The sequence below is a fragment of the Mastigoproctus giganteus genome, chromosome 6, assembly GCF_048544385.1.
Source record: "Mastigoproctus giganteus isolate SK-2022 chromosome 6, ASM4854438v1, whole genome shotgun sequence".
Taxonomy (NCBI): Eukaryota; Metazoa; Arthropoda; class Arachnida; order Uropygi; family Thelyphonidae; genus Mastigoproctus; species Mastigoproctus giganteus.
The window spans coordinates 231761908-231783484 of NC_143580.1; the positions used below are offsets into that span (position 1 = coordinate 231761908).

The following is a 21577-nucleotide window of genomic DNA, read 5'->3' on the forward strand; positions in this document are numbered from 1 at the left end:
CTGTCTACTTGAACGTTTCAAGCATTTCAAGCCATTCCTATAGGCCCAAGGATACGCATACGTGAAACTCTGTCATTCTCTCATTCCAGCGCCGGAGACAGAAAGAACGAAGAACTTTTCAAAATGGGCTCTAGCAACAAACAAGTGGCGTTTCATCCGTGCCATCGCGCGCTTACAGTGACGGGACTTGCCACGCTCTGCACGGACATCGAAATTCGACTCTTTCATTTAAAACCGAGGCCGCCTGCCCGTCGGTCACGTGACTCGCTCTCCGTCATCCAGTCGGATCTAGTTACGTCACACGATGTAAGCGGCGGAGATCCCTGGAAGTGTTGTGAGCGGCGGTTACTAAGGAGCATTTGGTCTCCGATCTTCTCAGTGAAGTGATGGTTGGCATCGTACCGGGAAGATAGCGTTCAAGCGCACGTACGGCACACGTGCGAGCGGCTAAAGCCCATGGTGTCACTCTTGGCCAGCTGGAGGCGGAAGAGACGCTGAAGAATTGGTGAGTGTTTGATTCGAATTTCATTCTTGTTTGCAACCAGCGCAAAATTGACATGCTTCCATCTGCACTACTGCTAAAATGTTAGCACTTTTACAGCTGCATGTGAACTGAATTAATCGGCTATACGTTGGGTTTAAAGAATGCCGGAGAGGGGTGGGGTTGATTAATACGACAAGCGACGTAGAGACGCGTTTCTGCTTGTTTTTTTTTTTTATCAAGGAATTGTAATCCTATTAAAACCGGGACTTTATGGAGAATAAACAAAGTTATCTGGAATGATCGCGATTCAGACCGGAGATTTAGTAGCTTTAGATGAAGTTGTTGACTGGAATTTTAATTGTCAATTAGAAAGCTCCATTAGCGAATCAGCCAAATGAGCAGATAGATGTGTTGCGCAGTTGAGAGGATGTTGTAAATTGCAGTTTCGACAGAACGCCCTCCTGGATTTTCTAAAGTCAGCAAAGATTAACACGAGCAGGCTAGTGTTTACACAAGTCTCTACTTTGGACAGGCTTCCGGCTATCTCACGCTTTTTTATGATAGATTAATTATATTTTAAGTAGATGGTGGATATATTAATTGCCATCTATTAATTTAATAGATGGCAATTAATATATCCACAATATTAAATAGAGTACATGAATAAATATACAGTTGGGCTACGTTTCTGGATTGACTTTGTAAATCTACCATCGGGTCAAAATAAAAGAGTGGTGGGCGGCATCAATTTGCCAAAAGAAGAGGCCGCTGTTTTGTGCAAGGGCTGAAGATTGGAACTCAGTCCTTGCATAGAGATCAGATTCTAATCCAATACAGGAAACAGAAATGATCTCAGTATTTATCTCACTTCTGGGTCGCTGTTTGTTCCTAACATGGATACTATAAGGTATTTTGGTGCATTTTAACCATTCTTCCAGCAAAATATCACGTAGCTATGACAAAGTTGAAAGTAGAGGACTTCTTTGATGAATAGCTCTCTCCAGCATATCACACACATTCTCAAAAAGATTTAGATCAGGTGAATGTGGGGCCATATAAGATAGCGGAAATTGGTGAGACGTATTCCGAACTATTCTTGCACGATCCGCTGTTCCATTATCATCCATAAAGTGTCCATCACCTTCGGGATAAAAGTGAAACAATGCAGGTTACATTAGATCTGATACAAAATTCAGGTACTCCCTGGATGGTATTCGACCTGCCACTGGTATCAACTGACCCAGTCCGTACCAACAAAACTTTAAACTTTCTCCATATCGTGATACCAACTCCAGATGCTTCGGTTTCTAAAAAAGGCAAGCAGGGTCCATCGCATCGTGAGGTACTGGCCACCTCTCTGCCTACCATCAGAGCAAAACAAAGTGCATCATGATTGGTCTGACCACATGACTTTGTTCCACTGTGCAATCACGATGTTCTCGGCACCACCGTAAGTGGGTTTTCTGTTTTTCTCTGAAAGAAGTGATTTTCGTATAGGTAAGCGACTACCAATACGCAATTTCTTCAGTTCTCTGCGCATAGGGGAAGCTCTGGGCTTGGTTGCATTCATACGTTATTTGTTGCACGCTGGATGGACTACTTTTCCATACAATCTTCCTTATACGTATTGTTTTTCTGCCACATTTAAGCCTTTGGGATATGGAAGAACCGCTTTCTTTCCAATCATTAAAAACTTCTCAGACGGATCCTTTTGAGAAACCAGTTGTCTCGTTTCTTGAATCGTGGCTCCTGCTAAACGTGCACCCACGATAAGAAATTTTCAAAGTCTGATAGATCACACGTTTTTCCCATTCTGGCTTCAGATTACTGTGCAGTCTTTAATACTCAACGAGGTAACACGTCATTACCCCAAGTCACAGTTTTCTTTGCATCCATTTGCACTTATTCTTTCTGTGACTGTCTTAATACAAAGGTTCATATTTTTTTACCAGTGTTTTTATATATCTATTGCTTACGATACACAGAACATTACTTATAGATTTGAGGTTGTTGTTTTTTTGTTTTTTGTTGCCATCCTGTTCGCTAGAGGACATTAAGTAACGCGGTCAGAGAGGCAACGATGGAAACAGAAATTCGATCGTCCTTCAGTGACTGTGTGGGGCACCCTCCACATGTTTCCAGGAGTTATGAGGGCAAAGAGATTACCATTAATGAAAACAAACACCTTGTGTTTTCACTTGCAGTCGTATTAAATAAAATAACCTTCTCTGTTATTACAGCAGGTGGCCATGCGGGTTCATCTGCCAGCCTTGGCTGCTCATTGATCGTCTGCTAATCTTGGCTACCTGTTAATTCATTTGTTGAGGGCGTTGTCGGAGAGCAGACGAACAAATAATTTTCCTTTTCACAAGAAATAAACGCAGTGACACCTTCAGGCTTTCTTCTTCAAACCAGACTTCGGAAATTTTTTCCGAAGAAAAAAAACTTCCGAAGATCGGAAGAAAAAAAACATTTTTTTCTTCCGATCTTCTTGTGAAGCAAATGAGATAAGAAATGCAGCTGTATAAATCCAGTTTAAAAATATTTTCAAAAGCGCTTCTTTCACAACTTATTTCTTTTTCAGACATATGTATCTTTTGAATTCAACGTGAGCTAATTATCTGCACTTGTGAATGCGCTATATCTACTAGTTTTTATTCCGCTGAAATTTCCTGCACATGTCAACTTCACGCAAGTCTTAATTGGCTATTATTATTATAAAGTGTTGTTGTTATTTGGTTTTTAGGAGCATTAGCAACTAAGGCCATATTGCTCCGGGGATATGCGGTAGTCATTCCCTGACCTTTCCGCATCCTCCGTATTTGGTGGGCACGAGCTCGAACCCCGGTCTAATCAAGAAGCGTGTGCTACGCACTGCTGCTCCTGCCCACCTGGCTACGGAGGCGCCTTTTATAAAGTGAACAAACAAATGTTCACCCAAAGCAGCTTTCCGATAGATTTGCGTGTAACAAGTTAAAACTTGCTTTTTATGCCTTCCGCCGAAGGCGAATGAAATGCGCACTGGCATGCTTCCTCACGTGTTACAACATACCTACAAGAAGAGTATGAACAGTGGTCATAGGCAGAGCATCATTACAGTACATAGCCTACTTTAATCATGCATAGACCCACACACTGTCTAAGGCCTTAAATCAATGGTTATTGTGGAACATAACCTGCAACAAGAAGAAAATGTCTCCAGCGAGCGGAAGATTTACGTTCTCTAATATTTTTGTAGGGTAGTGTATGGTATAGTTATACAGTAACTTAAAAACACTATGACGTCATATAGTCATCCGAGAATCATGTGCTTATTAGTTCTTGGAGTAAGCTTTATTGTCCCAAACAAATTTCCTGCTTCTTACACACGTGATCCTTCGATAAGTGGCAATGTGCCCACTTATCTTGTCTAGAGGTTTCCGGTGTTCTTAGAACGGGGTGAGATTAGACAGTGGCCCAAAAGTTTCACTGATTTCTCGATGCACATTAACGTTATGATGTTTATTAAAAAATAATATATATAAATCTTTATACGGTATGGCCAAAGTTTTATCAATTATTTCTCCCCAAAATGAATTCATTTAAGCCTGTATTTATGGTTAAAATGTTACCAGACAGAACTCAAAAAAGAAATTCTGTAAAAGAATCTTTAACGGTAAGTACCGGCAGGCTTGCATTTTCTAGTCGTTGTACATCTGTACCAGAAGAAAACCACTTTTGTTCCGCTTTGAGTAAAGAAAAGCAATGTCACTTCTCACATAAAAAGCTCTGACTAAAAAGCAAAATTGCTTCTTTCCATTGAACACTTCGGCTTAAGTTGGTTCATGTGGCACATGAGCAGAGACTACCCACTCGTAATTCGACCACTAGCAACACTGGATTATCACACACTGAAAAATGGTCCTTTTTTTCCAAATATCAACTTGGAAGCTTTTCATACCAACGGGTCTTCGATACTGAAAATGAGATTTAAAAGATTATCTACCTGCTAGAAAGTGACTTGGAGTACCTTCTGCTTCTTTGTGAATTGTTTCATATTTAAAATTCTCAAACCTCGGGCTTCTATTTTAAATAATTTAAAATCGTATTTTCTTAACTATTGTAAATATAAGTTCTCTATAAATCTCACCGCTGTTTCAGTCATATCTACTTTACATGTAACTGCAAGCCAGTTTACAAGGACCATGTTGTATTTATCCACCTTTCGCCTGTATTACTTTCCCCGTCTGTTCCTCATGCACTCTGCATGGTGACCAGCCTATTACTGTCCAGGACGTACCCATCTATGTTACCGTTTAAACTTGTAACATTGTTGGGTACACTTTACTTGTAATAATGGTCAAGTATCCACTTTTATCCTCGTTGCTGGTCATTGGAATCAGACCGAGAATGTGCCATGAAAATATAGCCAATACCATTATTTCTTCACTAGCAGCGTTCTACTTCTTTTTTTTGTTTTGGTCCGGTAGCAGTTTGTCAGGGAGTTGAGAAGAGACCATTTCGTGTCCTCTAAATGTAAACATTATATACTTACATTTACAGGGAGAGAATTAAAAAAAAAGCAGCAAACAGCTCCAACAAATCTTTAAGAGATGCTGTTTCACATCTGTAAAAGGTATCAACGAAAACTACTCCCCATCTTTATTAAGATACATCCTTCCGTGACAGTATAGCGGGGTTCGCCACTTATCACTCGTTTGGAGACGATGTCTTGCAGTCGCATGGCTGGAAATATCTCCTCGTGATTTTTACAGTTTATTCAGCTCCATACTGCCATGCATTCATGTGGTTATCTGCACCACAGTTGGCGCTATGTTGTTAGGTTGGTGGTCATGATTCATTGCCCACTCATTATATACTGTATATGAAAGAAGTATACACAGGGTTGCCCAGAAAGGTACACAGAAAGCAGCACAAATTTATGGGAAAAGAAGAAAGCAGCAAATTATAAATTCGAGTAAGCCAATTTTAATTATACACCATGTTACCAAAAGTATTGGGACAACCTAGGATAATCACATTACTCGAAGAGATATCGTTTTGAATCCCGTCGGAAACTGGAAGAATCGTTAAAAGCCTCTTCAATCGGGCTGTCGTTAGCCGATCTCAGGAGGAGAAGAATAGAGTTTCTCTAAGTTATATAATGCTTTACTTCATTTGCACAAATTGCTTCAGAAAATAATCTGGATATAATCTCTTCAGAAAATAACTGCTCCCACCCTAAAACTGAAATGAATTATTGAAGATTTACGGACGTATTCCACCCGACTAATGTACACGACGGTATTTATGGTCAGTGATTGTTACTCGGTGTCCAAATTGTTTTTATTGCCTGCACAGAGTACAGTCTTAACCTCTTATTATAAATATTAGTGTACAGCGTTACAAACGATTTTAAAATAAATAATATGCTGTTGCATCTCTGTACAGTGATGAATTATATTTCTTTTATTTCAACAGAAAAAAATCGCGAAATAATGTAAAATTGCGCATAAAACTGATTTATCTATCTCTCCAGTCGCATATTGCCCAATGTATTGATTTATATCATTATGTCATCTGTACATTTTGAAGCTCGGCTATCAGGATGGATCTCCTTCAAAGTAGTTGCACTGACACTGCACACTATTCCGATGCATTTGCAACCTCTGGAAGTTTTCCTGATAGGCTTATTTTGGAATTGCCAATAGTTCATGTGCTGCGATCTCAATAATTCTCTCAGTCGTTGCAAATGTGTAACTTTTCAAGGAGTTTTAGATTGAGAAACGAAAACAAAATTATAGTGAGCTAAACCGAACCTTTCAGCCGGGTGGAAAAGGCCTAGGTTCGAATTCCGTCAATGATACGAAGGATTTTTATTATTTTTTTCACAACGTGCTTAAGTTATTCGGTCTCAGTCGAAGACTGCATGGTTTTATCTTACGAATGCTCGGGTTTTTCGTCCAACAGACAATTCGACCACAGAATACAAGAAATTTATAGACACAATATACTGACGCCTCATAGTCTTAATTCCTTTGACACTTAACACACGCACACTGGCTGACCATGAAGTACAAATTCATAATGAACAATGCTCTGAGAGTTAAAAATATGCGAAAAGCATGTCTTCACATTTGATTGAGATTGTCGTGCTTTTTTGAGCCTTGGAGAAGACGAAGAAAGAGGACTTCGATTAAAAGAGAGATTGTGCCTTTGTTTCCGAGTGATAGCCACTACTCATCACCAGTAACGATGAAAGAACAAAGTGTGGGTTAAGAGTAACACGTTGACAAAGGTTCTGACAGCGAGTACTCACCACTCTTTGTGGTCATTAGTAAGGATGTGAGGCGCAAACAGCTGAAATGCTTGGCAAATTTTATGTTAATATGTCCCATAAAAAATACTATTTTACTTGAAACTTCAAGGATAATCAAAAGTCAATCGCTTCTGATCAGATCACGAATACGAGCGACTGAATCATTCGTTTTTGAAGTTGAAGGAGAGCCAGAACGAGGATCATCTTCGACTGACCAACAACCCACTTTAAACTTCGCGAACCAAAGTTCCTCAAATGACGTTCAACATCTTCTCCGAAAGCTGTTTTCAACATTTGATGTGTTTCTGTTGTATCTTGCTCGAATTTGAAATAAAATTTCATATAAATTCACTACTCAGCAAAGTTACTCATTTTAATATGAGTAATTTTACTGAGACATATAAAACACCTTATATTCAAATCGATATAATTCATACTTTCTGCAGGTGAAGAATTGATAAACTATGGCAAACCCGCTGGAATAACTCCACAACTGGTGCAACTCTCAAGTTTTCCTCCCTGAGGTAACCTACGTCAACAAACAACGTTTCACTTGGTTCTTCCCACACTTCTATGCTTCCTTCCTATTAACTGGTCATGGGTCCTTTAAGAGACGCCTTCTAGAGTTCGGCCTAGTCGAGGATGCCCTCTGCACCTGCGGAGAACCTGAAGACTGGGATCACGTGATGCACTCATGCAACATATACTTAGATCTAAGAACCCAACTACTCCTAGACCTCCACACTTCATCACTTCGGCCAGAAACCAAGTTACTGGAATCTAACGATGTCTTCCGTGCACTGACCAGTTATGCCAACGAGGTCTTTCGTCGACGCTGGAATCATCTGCAACTCCCTAACACTACTCATGGATAACCTCCTCCACACAGCAACTGATAACCAGCACCGGAAACTTCCAATCATGAAACTGCAAATTGCGGCCAGCCCTGCCGACGCCGCTCCGTGATTCTCCATTGTGACGATCCCGGACTCTTTAATTTGAACTTTACCTGTTCTCTTCTCCCTACCCACAGTCCTTCCCCAGGACTCCCACAACTGCACCTAGCACTCTTCCTGCTCCTTTTCGCCTGGGGGGATGCCTACGCTCTGTCATCCCCCGTTATCTTCCCTATCTTCCACTTTCTTGTCTCTTATCTGCTCTATCCTTTGCCCCTTCCCACTCTCGCTCCTGCAGGAGTGTGGACGGCCCGTCAGATGCCTTTTAACTCCCTGGTCCGGCTCCTCGTGGCAGTGGACGGATGCTGGGAGGCTCCTTCCTGGTGACTGCGCCTCCCAGTAACGAAGAGGCCAGTCAAACAACACACTACTCACACAACCCACACTGACTGGCTTTGTAATGTTAACAGAGTACTTAACGCGGATTTGTGGGAAGCCATGGGAACCGCATAACAATAACACTATCCTATGTCTGCAGGTGAAACCAGTCGGTCTACCGTGATACCGCTAACTCAGCCACATTGTGAAAAAAGTCCATAGAAATTCCTCCCGTAAAGGTGGGATTTCAATCCAGTCTTTTCCCCAACCACACATAAATTGAAATCAGCACAGTATGTAAATACGAATTGTGCATTTATACAGCGATATGCAACGAATTAGGCGGAATTGACTGCTGGCAAGAAACCAATAGAAATCCAAAAAGAAATTATGGTTGTATCATGGAGTAGGATGTCAGAAAAAAATATTCGTAATACGTGTCACTTTACGGGAGAGAGAAGATGAATAACGGCCTGAACGCCCACGAACTTCAGTTAATGTTGCTAAAACTGAAACGAATCAATAAGTGTAAAAGAAATCAGTCAAATGTTTATATTTCTTTTGGGGTATTGTCCATCAGGAACTGAATTTTCGTCAAGTTCCAAGCAACTTCGTCCCAATCAACTGTCAAGATTATTAATGAGTGATTTGAAAACCCATCAGATTTCCATCGCTTTCTTCACTTTAAGCGGCATCTAAAGACATTTGGTGAAATCATGCATTTTTTTAGTTGTGCAAATTTTATGCACAAATCCCAATCCAATAATGATTCTTATATTCTCCAAACTATTCAGTTTTATATCTATTAAATATTTTGCAAAATCAATACGATGATATTCAAATAGGTTGTTTATTTAAAGTCTTCAGAGATTTTATTGCCCTGATTTGAAGTTTTGTTTGGCTTCTGACAACATGACCAGACGGGCAATGCAAATTATAAATTCGAGTAACCATGGTTTTGAGCTAAAATAATATGAAAATCGACCCATAAATACGCACTTGTAAGTGACAAAAACTGGGCCTAACATTACGAAATTAGCCGAAGCACCAAAAAATCCCAACCAACTTTTGTAAAGTAGGGTATGCAGTACCCCTGTAGATGCAGCATTCCTGTGAACAATAGCTTCATCATGGGAATGCTGTCTCAAAGGAAAAATTGCCTCCCATAATGATATCTTTGATGAAGCTCAGTAAGCTATCTATCATGCAATGACAGGCAATTTGAAGTGATAACAGATCACTTTTATTAGAAAAAAAACAAGTTGAATGTTCTTTAAACTTCTGAAGGAAATTGCACGCACTCATCAGTCCAAGCATTTTCTTGAAAGCAAAGAAAAGAAAATGCGAAAATGTTGAGGAGAGCACAGAGGATAAATGATTATCGTTATTATACATCCACAATATATGCAGCATAGACACATATTTCATATTAGAACGAAATATCATAGTATAAAAAGCAGGAGTAATTCAAACAGTTACACCTATTCTGATACCAAGATATCTAATACAAAAAAAATGTAGGTTTAAGGCTTCAGGCTTAATCTGGGGAGACCCATAAGGAGGGTCTCCCCAGATTAAGGCCTCCGTAGCCGAGTGGTCAGGAGCGAGAGTGCAGTAGCACGCGCTCTTTGAGTAGACCGGGGTTCAAGCCCTTGACTGCTAAATACGGTCGATCTGCCAACCCGCACTGGACCAGCGTGGCAGATTATGTCCTTTTCCCTCAGCATGAATTGTTGAGGAGGCTTCCATCCTTCACTAGGTTGATAATGGCTGCAATTTACCTTTTTTTTTTATAAGGAGGAATGCTATCAGCGATGTAGTTTAGGTGAGGCATCTCCAGTACATCGTTGAAATGGACGGACAGTCGCGTTAGAAGTTCTTTATTATATTAAGCGGTAAATTTTTTACCAAAAAAGTATTTACCGCTTACAATAAATAAATAAATAACGCTCCCCCCAAGAGGAATTGCAGCAGCATAAACAAAATGGCGGATTTCAGTGGTGTCTTTTGATTTGAGGAAACAAAATCAGAGTTCAGAGACGATTTTGCACTCGTTTTACGAATAATCTCCCAGTAGAATTAATTTCCATGTATCAGTGGAAATTTCGTGAATACCAAACGTTGTGGGACTCATGCAAAGAAAACAGGAAGACCAAATGTGCGTGATGAACAGTGGAGGAAGTGAGACGGACAGGGGAGTGGACAAAAATGTAAACAGCTGTGATAAGAGTTATAGATATGAGTTAATATGATGTTTGACCCACCCTTTACTCTTCAAATAGCTTGTAATCTAAGTGGAATAGATTCAAATAAATTTTGAACTGTCTTAAGAGGGCATTGTTTGTGGGAAACAACGTTTATACCATGGAATGAACCTGATCACTCAGCATTTCACGATAACTGATAGAAGAATATCAAATCAAAGAATATCAAGGTAATCAGTGGCAGTTATTCACCCGTTCAGGGGGTATGATAAGACCTAAAGAATACCAAGTTATTGCTGCCCAAACCATTGCTGATCCTCCTCCTCCTCCATGTTTGTCGATTGGCATAAGACAGTCAGGATTATGCGTTCCTTTGGCATTCACCAAAAATAAACTCACCCTGATGTTGGAAAAAGGGTGAATTCGTCTGAAAAGATGACATGTTTCCAATCATCAGGTGTTCAGTTTTTGTGCTCCTTACACAACTGCATCCCCTTTCCAGCATTGCCATTAGTAATGAGTGGCTTGGCAATAGCGGCTCTGAGTAAATTTCAGCTTTATGAAGTTCTCGCTGAACTGTCTTGTCAGAAACTGGACGGTTTGTGTTTTCGGGCTACAATCCTTTTCAGTATCCGGCGGTCTCTTTCAGTCAGCTTCCACCACGGCATTTTCATAAATACGTCGTATCCATTACAAAAACTACTATTTTCATATCAGGTGTTTCCATTATTTTGTCCGCCCCTGTACGTTCGTCAGAAGCTCGAGAAAATCTACACCAACATGTGCAACTCATGAACTGGGTCGGGGTTCGAGCCCGTCACCACCAAATATGGAGGATGCGGAAAGGTCAGGAATGACCACCGCATATTCACGGGGCAATATGGCCTTAGTTGCTAATGCTCCTAAATAACAAACAAACAAACAACAATGAACTGGGTCTGCCAAAATCAACAGTCTGGAAAGTGCTACGGAAACGTTTGCAGCTGAGGAATTACAGTACTGTCACTTCTTAATATGTTTGAATATTTTCTAATACCACAAATCAGCACTAGTGACCCCCAATGGGCGATTGTCCTTTCAAAGAGACGGCGCACCCCCCCCCCCCCCCTCATTGTCATCGAGAGGTAACTGCATGTCGTGATCAGCGCTTCCAAGGAATAAATAAGATAATAAATAAATAAGATCTTTATTGTACAGTTCACCGATACACGCAGGTACCACGACCATACAATACCCTTCACGGCACCATGCCAGGGGTTAACAAACGGCAGAGATAATAAAGGAATTGTAAAGATTAATTATAAGCAAATTATATAATAAAAAATAAAAAAAGTACTCATAGCAGATAACATTGACTTGAAAGGAAAACTAATACAAAATAACAAAAATAACAAATTATGATAACAAAAGCTTTTCCTCAAGTCCAGTTTTCTGAGAGTCTCTTGCCCCGCCATAACGATCTGAGATCAGTTGGTAGTTCTGGAGACCACGTGCAGATCTAGGATGATCCGTCTATATTTTTTATCATCTATGATTTTAAATAAGTCAGCATCCAGGGATTGAACCAGGTGGAGCTTCTGATAAGGGAGGAACCGATCTTTCAAATGTAGTCTCGAAGGAAGAGCAAGAAGCTTGGGAGTGGAGCGGAGACCTGGTTGTGGAATCTGCCAGCACACGGTGTCCCAAACGTTGGGTGCTGAGACTCTCCCGGCAATCATTTTTACGGTGAAGATGAGTCTTCTCTCGTGCATTAATGCTGAAAACCTGGTTAAATTCAGCGCGTTGGCCATCGGTGTTGTGCGCTGCTGTGGTGGGAGATGACACTTCCAGGTTGCCCACTTCAGGAGCCAGTATTCAGCGGCTTTTAATGGTTTAATTGTGGTGTCTGCAGCTGAGCCCCACAACTCTACTCCATACAGTACACTTCCAAAAATCATCATCCTGATATACATTTTTATCAGGTTTCTGTTGTGAATGTGTAGCAAGTGCTGCTTGGCAACCCACCGTTTCTTGTTGAATTTAGCACAGAGTTCTTCTATATGGTGATGGAATCGTAATTTTCTGTCGAAGACACCCAGATCTCTTTGCTTTTCAACGCAGGGGATCGGGACTCCGTCAATCGCAGGCTGAATTATGGTTGGTATGGGTTTAAGAGAGAATACCATGATGGCAGATTTCTCAGGGTTCACTTGCAGGTCAAAATTCTTGAGGTACTGCTGTACTTCTGATAAGGTCTTATTGATGGTTACTGTGGCGTTTTTGGCTTCATCGGTCAAATTTATTTTTGTGAAGATCTTTAAATCATCTGCATATGATATCATATCTGTTCTATTGTGTATTAGTGGGTAGATGACAGCAGTGAAAAGAATTCCGGACAGGACTCCTCCTTGTGGAACGCCTGCATGTATTTGTCTAGTATACCTTTGTTTTCCTATGTACATTTGGATGATTCTATTCTGAAGAAAGGATGTCAGAAACTTCAATACTGGGCCTGTGATGTGATAGTAATTTCGAAGGAGTTTAAGCAAGGCTGGGATGTGAACACTATCGAACGCAGCTTGTAAATCAAGATATGTGATTGCCATTTCTTCTTTCTCCTCAAATGATCCAAGGATTGCATTAGTAGTCATAATCAGGTTATTAACTGTTGATTTGTTTTGCAACGAATAATGAATATGGATTATGGAAGATGGATTAATCGTGCCGGCCCCATTCATTGGGTCTTCACGATCCCCAGACTCGACGCCAATGGATTTTGGTGGGATATTTGTCGAAAACCTGTAGCTGCAACTCACCAAAACTTTAGATATTCCACTATAATTTGATGCATTTGTCTTAATATGTTGTACTTTCAAAGAGACGGCGTACCCCCCCCCCCCCCTCATTGTCATCGAAAGGTAACTGCATGTCGTGATCAGCGCTTCCAAGGAAGATGGATTAATCCAGTTTTCAAAATTACGGTGCTTACAAGTGTTTAAATTTGTTAAGCTACTTTCTAATAAACCGTATTTTATTTTGTTGTGGCCATCAGACATGCCAACGCCTAGCTTCCAGGCCTGAAATCATACTTATTAGCAATACACTGCCTGGTTGCATATAATGCAAACCTCCATGATCCTAATAAGTGGTCAGGCAGTGTACTTTGTCTCCAACCACTTAGATTCAAATTGTTTAGACATTTTCAATGAATTATTAACGAACACGATAGTTTAACGCGTTGAGAAGAGGCACTGGAACTTTTAATATCGTATTTTAAGAGTAAATTTTATTCTTATATTAATCTTGATCTGTAAGTACTCCTGCCTTCGCGGTAGCACAGTTGGTAGAATCGCTATCCTCCTCACACGGGGTAGAAAACATCCGAGGTCCAATCCTGTCGATGACGTCAGGAATTTTTATGGGTACATACTTAATATATACTGCACAATATGGCTGATGCGCCTAAAATTTTACAACAGACAACACAGTTGAGTACTCATTGGTACTGCTTTCGATGGAAGGAGGAGTTGGTTAGAAATACTGAATCACAGTATCTACGAATATCACAGTGATTTATCATGTATAAAAGGAAATTTGTTTTTTATATACAACTGTGCCTAGAAAAAAAGGAGAGGCCAAACTAATCTTTCATGATAGTAAGAGGCAGTGCTGGGAGTGAGGAGGGGAGAGTTATACTTTACATTCCTCCGCTGATTCTGTGCATTTGAACCTAATCCTTCTTATGTGTTTCCTATGAAAAATTCCTCCTCGTATGGCATTTTTATCATTTGAATGCCAGAAATCTCTCTCGAGTAGAATTTTGAGTGGATTTTACATTCATATCTCGTGCAGTTTACCATATTTTAGCTTTCGTTTCGAGCGCTTGCGAAAGGTCATAGTTGATCCTCTGTGTGCTATTTCCCGACTCTTAGCAGCGAAACTCTTAACTTAAAAGGACGGCGAATAGCCACACAACGTCAACGCGTATTTAAAACCCACGCAAAGCCATCACGTGCAAGCAGGAATGCCTCGGAACTAATGATCTTCGACGTTAGTTTTTAATAAGAAGTCTAGCCATCGAAAGCCAAGATGGCGGAATTGTTTTTAATCAGACTGGACTTTCCAATAATAGCGTTCCCTCGATCCATTAAGAGAACGCCATATGAGGGAATTAAAACTGGGAGGAATGAAGTCTGATTTTCTAGACCATAAACAACAATATCGAATGACATCATGTCAGAAGACTTGATCTTTTTACCACCGTACAGATTTGCTTTCTGTCTATCCACAGATGAATTCCATTGTGACATGTCGCTTTTCATCTGTAAGTTAATACTGTCGTTCAAAATTCCATCCGACATCCCTGATATCGGCGCTTTCTCATAAACAATAGGGAGGTAAAATATGAAAATGACAATTACACACCATGGCATTTTTTAGGAATTGCTCTTTTATTTCGGTGTCAGAATATACCCGCTTAATAAGAGCTGTGAATGTCTCCTAAACTTGTAACGCGATCGAATAAGCATCAGTTATAGATTTTTTATTTATTTTCAAGGATATGGCTGGGTTGGGTGGAAAATGTGCCAAGGTAACAAAGGTCATGAAGCGCCGATGTACTAGTAGTAGTAGAGGCATGTGATGCAAGAAAGCAAGCTTATGTAGCATCAGTCAAAAAAAAAAAACTATTTCACACATCCATTCCTTCTAAAAGTTTGTCCAGTTCCTCCTTGAATTTATTTTCTTCTACAACGACAGATGGAAGTTTGTTCCAGCAATCAACTACCCGCTGGCTAAAGGCAAATTTTCGCACATCTATTCTACAACTATCTTTTCTCAATTTGAATTTATGCCCCCTCAGGTTCATAATCTGAGCAAGAGGAAGATTCCCATCAAAATTGAGCCTGCCCAATCCATTCAAGGCCTTATACACCTTGCAGGTGCCTACTCCAGACGCCGCAATTTGCAGAACTTAAGCCTTTCTTGGTAAGAGGACCCCTTAGTTCCCTTCTTAGCTTGTGCCCTTCTTTGTACTCGCTCAAGCAACTCTACATCCTTCCTAAAATTAGGCCTCCAGACCTGTAAGCACTACTCCCTTATACAAAGGGATAATCACCTTTTCCCTACTAGCAAAATTCTCTACTGCTCCTTAAGTTGGGTGTATATTCCTCCTCTCAAGAAATTCGATGTGATTATCGTGGTCTTGGCAACGGACTGGTTCATTATACTAAAAAGTAGTTAAGTTTTTAAGGTGTGTTAATTACTACGGTAGAAGTAATGCTACTTCTGTCATGTACAACGAAAGAGAAAATGAACAGGACAAGGTAAACAACTGAAATTAAGAAACAGCCATCAACGGGAGTGGACAAAATTAGAATAATACAAGATGATATTTGTACTTTCGTGACGTTTATTTGGATTTATAATTTTTTTGCAATGAATAATTTAAATACCTCATTTTCATTGCCAGATTTTGGAAGCCTTATAGGCCCTTGGGTTTTAAAAGCTGAGCAACAATGTATATTTGTATAAAAACTTATGTAATAAATTGTACACGTAAATACTGTATATTGGTCTTCAAACTTAGCTACCTACTAGTGCAATGCGCCGGTCCGTTGCCAGAGCAACGCTAATCATGTTGAATGTCTTCTTCTTATGAGAGGTGGACTGGGCTTGCCTGTTGTGCTTATGAAAAAAATCATGTTTCTGTGAGGGGAAAAAGTGCAGCGTTCGCACGAAACCAGACTCAGTCAAGATGTGGAAGGACTCCTTAAATGTTTCTCCTGCCCCAGTGGAAGTATTTCTCAACTTTACTTTGAGAAAGAATCAAACCCAGGCATTTATTATATGGCGTAGGAGAACAATGACGCTACCGCTGCGCTGCCCATAAGGAAGTACTGAATCCAACTTACTCATCAGAAACGAATTCTAATGAATCCTTGGAGAAGTATTCCTTGACACCGATTAACCCAGGAATTAGTCTTTGTGTGTAGCAAGTGGGTAAAAACACCGTTCTCCCCACACCGAGTGGAATAGTCCCGAATTTGAATCCCGTGGATGAGGAGGAACTTCTATGCGCTTTTGAAACTCCCTGACTGGGTTAGTCGGCTGAGGCGAGGAGAGAGCCAAGTTTTTCCTTCAGGAAACTCGGATTTTTCATCTAGCAAACAGCAAATCGACCAGAGAACACCTGCAGTTTATGGACATATTACACCTGGATGGATCAGATTGATCTCGGGTAACCATAATATGACAATTTTAAGCCAGGAGTTGCTAAAAGACTTCCGAAAGTTTTTCAATGCCAACAGGGGACCTTTCTGTTTATTTGAGGTGTTTCGTTCAAAGCAAACAAATTTAAAGGCGGTGCCAATACTGCTTTAAATGCTGTCGCTACAGCCATGTCGACTGGTGGTTGCGAAGTATGAATCAATCAGCTCCATTCATTAACTGTTACTTAATGTAATTTCCCGTTCTAAAAATACTACCTAACTAGCGGCATGGTCCTCCCTCGGTGTGAACAGGCGTCCGCAAATCTGTATCGACCCAAGTCGTTAAAAATCAACTGTCAGCCCTGGTTAATAAAGTGGCGACAAGAAAAGAAAAGAATCTTCGTTCTAATTCTGTTAGCAGAGCAATGGACGCGCATTGTCAGGTAATTATCACAGCCATAATCGATGACTCGCTACATCTGCACCGAAATGAAGCCTCGTATTAGGTTCGCATTTATTAGCTTGATAGGATCGGCACGGAACGGTAAATAGGTTCCCATTAAACTTTCCCTATCGGGGAGAACAAGTTAGGGAAAATATCAGCCTTCGATAAAACGCGTTCTGAATATTTTGCATGTAAAATGGGCTTCAAACAGGGTCCTCATTTCACGCGAAGAAATTTGTTATAATTAAGTGGGATGGAAGGTTCTGAATATGCTACAACATCGATGATTTATTCACAACAGCCAGCTTGAGTCAATGGAACAACCCCATGACTTGTCCATAGTTGACTACACTTCAGTACACCCCTTATATAAACCGGGGTTTCAAATTAGCGCAAACCAAAAGAGATAATTTTGGTAACAATGCAATCCTTATAAAACATCAGTGACAACACTGTGGTTGTTTGTTACACTTACACCAACTCATCCATACTGGTTTGTTAGTGACGAAGCCATCCTGATAAATTCCTACCTTAGCCGAACAACACTTTTTTTTTTTTTTTTTTCAAAATCATAAGCGAACGTCAAAGCAATTTCGAAAAAAAATCCCCATTCAGCAGTACCAAATAAATCAACAGTTTCACAATTACTGACCCACTTTTCGTTATTAGTAACATTTACTATAATTTTTTAGGCGGGTAGCATATACACTCCAGCATAAAAGTTCGGAATCACATTTCATTTTATTTAATTTTCAGTTTTTGTTAAAATATGGCCAACTTGCTTACCAATATTTATTAAGATATTTTCTATTACGTACAAAAATCAAAAAACTTAAATAATATTTAAGGAATTTCTAGAAAATTCAAGAACATTCCAGAAAGGTGCTGAAGACTCGTAAATCTGGTGGAAAATTGTAGAAGACTTCTGAACATTGTAGATGATTCTAGAAAGTGGAAGTATTGTTTCAATATTATAGAAAATTTTAAAATGATTCGATTCTAGTGTTTTCAATAATATAAATTGAGGAGTAAGAGCTGTAACTCACAAATTCGAACACTCGTCATTCAGAAAGAGTGTTCGGTGCAAGTGTTTCGGGATAAACTTGGAAAGAAATAAGGACTGAGTGTTAAAAGGAGACGTATTATAAATCTGTATAAAGAAAATTATTCTCTGAAAAGTATTGGCAAAAAAATAGTTCTTATCGCTTAAATAAAACTAGGTTTTCTTTAAATGATATTTGAATGGAGGGGGTTTGTCATCCTTTTTTAGGATGTAATGTACACTGAGTGGACAGAAAACAGCGCATGACAACAAACATAAACTAGCGCTTATATCCAATATAATAATTTCTTCACCTACAATACACTGAGTGAACAGAAATCTGGGGACACTTTTCGCCCGGATAAGGGCAGTCACATGGCAAAGCATTGAGCCCATTAGTTCACGAAAGCGTTCCACAGGTATTTCCATCCATGCTTGCTGCACCGCTGTCCATAATTCCGTCACATTCCTTGGTGGAGGATCCAAAGCTCGAAAGGACCTTTCCACAGCATCCCAAAGATGCTCCAAAGAGTTCATGTCCGGTGAGCAGGGAGGCCATTCCATGGTGCTAAAATCTACAGAATGCTCTTCGAACCATGTACTAGTCACCACGGCTTTGTCCCCACAAAGCCATGGAACTTTGATGGGAGGCGCACTATCCTGCTGGAAGAGTCTAATGCCCGGTGGATGCACGATGACCATGAAGGGATGCAGACGGCCTGCAAGGATGGACACGTAACCTGTACCGTTCAGAGATGCGTCTAGACGTACCAGAGGTCCCAACGTGTGCCAGTTGAACACGCCACAGACCACTACAGACAGTCCACCTGCCTGAACAGTTCCTCATTGGCATGACGGGTGCATAGCTTGGTGCGGTTTCCGCCATATACGCACCCTTCCGTCCGCTCAAAGTAACTGGACTCATCGGAGCAGGAGACCCGTCTCCAATCATCGAAGGTCCACTGCCGATGTTCTTCCGCCCAGTTGAGGCGTAGAGTCCTGTATCTCGGTGCTAGCAATGGGTCACTGGTGGTTAGGCGGCTCCCATAACCTATTTCGGCTAATGATCGCCTGATAGTCTTGGTGGAGACGTTTCTGGCACCTCCCTCGTTGAAGATGGCTGTGATTTGTGCCACTGTCGCTCTCCGGTTGGCTGAAACAATGTGAGACAGACGTCGACGTTCATCCATCACCTTTCTCCACCCACAGCGCTGTCCACAATGAGATGTTATTCCGGAAAAGGCGTTTCCCGATGTACTCTTGATACTGTGGAACGGAGATAGTGCAGTTTCTGTGCCACCTTCACGATAGAGTGACCCATGTCGGGCACCCACTATCATCCCTCTTTCAAAGTCGCTTAACTCACGACGTTTATCCACATTGACATCGAATCACCGTCTACATGAATGCAGTGATGCAGTGTACCTATTTTGAGTATATACCTGCCAAGCGGTGGGTTCATCCACTAGCGAGAGGAGTGACACGTAGCGTTGCCCAGGAACCAGGTATCCCAAGAATTCTGTCCTTTAAGTGTACTATAATGTGTGTTAAGCGTCAAATCAAAAAAGGCTATGATGAGTTAGTATATTGTGTTGTGACTGATTTGCCATTGAGGTACTAGATGTAAATACCCAGTTTCCATGAGGAAAAAAAAACCATGGTACCCTCGCCTGACACCGACTAACGCCAACTTGTGAAAAGACCCTTAAAAATTCTTAGCATCAGTCACTGGATTTCAACTCAAATCTTTTCCACCGAATGCGGGGAGGACCCCTCTTTAGGAATTCGTTCGGTATGGACAAATTTTAATGCAGAAGGAAAAGCACCAGTATAAAAGGAGAGTAAAAAAGCAAGACAAAATAGGAGTTAACTGTGGAGCTCTTGTTTCAGGAACTAGTGAAAAGATTCCACCAGCACCTGGACACTTCTTGGTATCAAGATTCTTCAAGATTCGTCTAATATCTTCTTTTGGAGATATTAGACGAATTTAGAAGAAAAAGATGCAATAGAACCGCTGGGACGTAAAATAAGTGAAAAAATAAGTGAAAGTAAGAATAAATAGAAGTTTCAGCCAACCAGCCTTGGAACAACAAATTTGGAAAAGAAGCAAGTTTCCTAAAGTTGACCTAACAGGAATTACAGTAGGAATTATAGGGGCGTACCTAGCTTATTTTACATCCGGGGTAAATAGTTCATACTCTACTCCCTTTTACTTAAAATTTAATTTATTTCATTTTTGCACCTCTGGCAAAAATGCACCAGTGGCGAGTACCTTGTTCACTTGTGCCTTGACATGTCCCTAAAGCCCACACTTAATGATACATGACAGACTTATAACTCATACTAATTGATTTTCAACGCTCACAAGTTATAACAGAAAATTTTTTAATGCAGGTTAATTTTAATTCAGACTTTTATTTTATTTAAGGAGACTTTTATTTTATTTTACTTAAGGATTTTTATTTTATTTATTTTATTTATACCTTAAATAAAATAAAAGCCTTGCTTCCATGCATTATTCATTTATTTTATTTTTTAAACTAAAAAAAGACCCAACAACATTGTATTACATATATAACAACTTACAGTTACTCAAATAATATTAAAAATTTTAATTTTATTTGATTTTTTTTTCATTTTTAAATTTAATTTAATGCCAGCAATAAAATTTACTATTAGAATAAAATAAACTGGAATTAAAATTTAAATATAAATTAAGTTAAAACTTTTTTAAAATTTATAATGTTCACGGTATATAATGAAATATTATTATACAAATTAACACTGCATTTCAATATACAGCATTCAGTCATTTATTCATTCATTTATATAATATATAAATTTTTAAAAATTTAAAACGCTCACGGTATATAATGAATATATACCGCGAATATAATGAAAAAAACAGATAACAACATCATACTACATATATAACATCTTATACTCACTCAAACAATATTTAAAAAAAAAATAAAATTAAAATTAAGATTTTATATGAATTTTTTCCATTTTTAAATTAAATTTACTGCCAGCAATAAAATTACGGCCATTAAAATGTAAATATAAATTAAGTTAAATTATTTTTTAAATTTAAAAAGTTCAAAATATATTAATGAGATATTATTATACAAATTAATACAGTGTTCAGACATATTTTAATTTTATTTGAATTTTTTCATTTTTAAATTTACTTTATTTTAATGCCAGAAAAAAAAATTACTGGCATTAAAATTTAAATACAAATTATGTTTTTTTTTTTAATTTAAAACATTCAAGGTATATAATGAGATTTTATTAGACAAATTAATACAGTGTTCAGAGAACTTTTCAACAAAGATAATATATCATTTTTTTTTATTTAAAAAGTTCACGATATATAATGAAAGTTTATTATGCAAATTAACATTGCACTATAATATACAGTTTTCAGACAATTTTTATAGCAAATCGATAAATGAATATTTATCATTATAATATTTAAAAAACAAATATACGAAGAGCAAGATAATATCATAAAAAACTAAGAAGTAAATAAAAAAAATTACTTACTGATTATTTATTGCCACAAGCAATCCAGAACGACTGAATAGATGCATTAAGATCTTGAATAAACTATGCAACTAAATACTTGTCTAATATAAA

General features: G+C 39.2%; 1 protein-coding gene across 1 annotated transcript in view; it reads left to right on the plus strand.

Annotated features, from left to right (window-relative positions):
* Positions 1–400: 400 nt before the first annotated feature.
* LOC150085078 (adenosine receptor A2b-like) overlaps positions 401–21577 on the plus strand; it is a 114105-nt gene continuing 92928 nt past the window's right edge. Inside the window, exon 1 of the mRNA XM_090375752.1 lies at positions 401–505. The gene's annotated coding sequence lies outside the window, so the exon portion shown is untranslated. The remainder of the gene's footprint in view (positions 506–21577) is intronic.